At 37.3% G+C, this 1,045-nt stretch overlaps 1 non-coding gene across 1 annotated transcript; it reads right to left on the bottom strand.

Moving 5' to 3' along the window:
- Positions 1-25: 25 nt before the first annotated feature.
- Positions 26-189, bottom strand: LOC119472123. The gene has a single exon (XR_005201231.1). It is a non-coding gene; the product is annotated as a U1 spliceosomal RNA (small nuclear RNA).
- Positions 190-1,045: the final 856 nt, after the last annotated feature.

The raw sequence follows: 1,045 nt of genomic DNA, 5'->3' as shown, positions 1-1,045 counted from the left end.
TTTTTTTGGTGTGTGTTTGTGTTTTCAGGGGAAATCGTGAATGCATTCCCTAACTACCACAAATTATGCAGTTGAGCTTCCCACATTTGGGGAAATCGCAGGGGTCAGCACATCCGGAGTGCAATGGATAAGCCTCGCCCTGGGAAAACCACCTTCGTGATCATGGTATCTCCCCTGCCAAGTAAGTATTAATCAGGGTTTTTTAGGGAAACAGTACTAAGAAAATATATGTGTGTATATATGTAAAATGAGAATTGGTTCATATGATTATGGAGGCTGAAAAGTTCCATGACCTGCTGTCTGCAAGCTGGAAAGCCAAGAAAGCCAGTGTTGTAATTCAGTTCATACCTGAAGGTCTGAGAAACAAGGAGGCTGATGGTGTATCTCCCAATCTGAATCTGATGGCCTGAGAACCAAAGATGGGAGGAAAACTGGTGTAAGGCTACAGTCCAAAGACCTGAGAACCAGGAGCTTTGATATTTGAGGGCAAGAGAAAAATGGATGTCCCACTTCAAGAAGAAAGAGAGAATTGTTTCTTCTGCCTTTTTTTTCTGTTCAGTCACTCAACAGATTAGATGATGCCTACCTGCGTTGGTAGAGCAGATCTTCTTTACTCAGCCTACTGATTCAAATTCTAATTTCTTCCAGAAATACCCTCACAGACACACCAGAAATAATATTTTATCAGCTATCTTTGTATTCCTTAGCTCCGCCAAGTTGACACATTAAATTGACCATCACAAATGACTTCTATTTATTTTTCTTGTCTAATTATTCTTGCTAGGACTATGTGGAATATTGAAAGCAGGCATTATTGTCTTTTTTCTGATATTAGAGAATAAATTTTTAGTCTTTCAACCACTGAATATGATGTCAGCTGTGGGTTTTTATTTATGGTTTGTTATGGTAAAATAATTTTTTAAATTTCTAGTTTGTTGAGTGATTTTATCATGAAAGAATGTTGTTTTGTCAAATGCTGTTTGCCTCTATTGAGATGATCATATGTTTTTTTTCCTTCATTTTGTTAATGTAGCGTATTACATTT

This window comes from Cebus imitator, unplaced genomic scaffold, assembly GCF_001604975.1.
Source record: "Cebus imitator isolate Cc_AM_T3 unplaced genomic scaffold, Cebus_imitator-1.0 Scaffold86, whole genome shotgun sequence".
Lineage (NCBI taxonomy): Eukaryota > Metazoa > Chordata > Mammalia > Primates > Cebidae > Cebus > Cebus imitator.
Note: the sequence above shows the minus strand (reverse complement) of the source record. Positions and strands in the feature narration are given on the sequence as shown.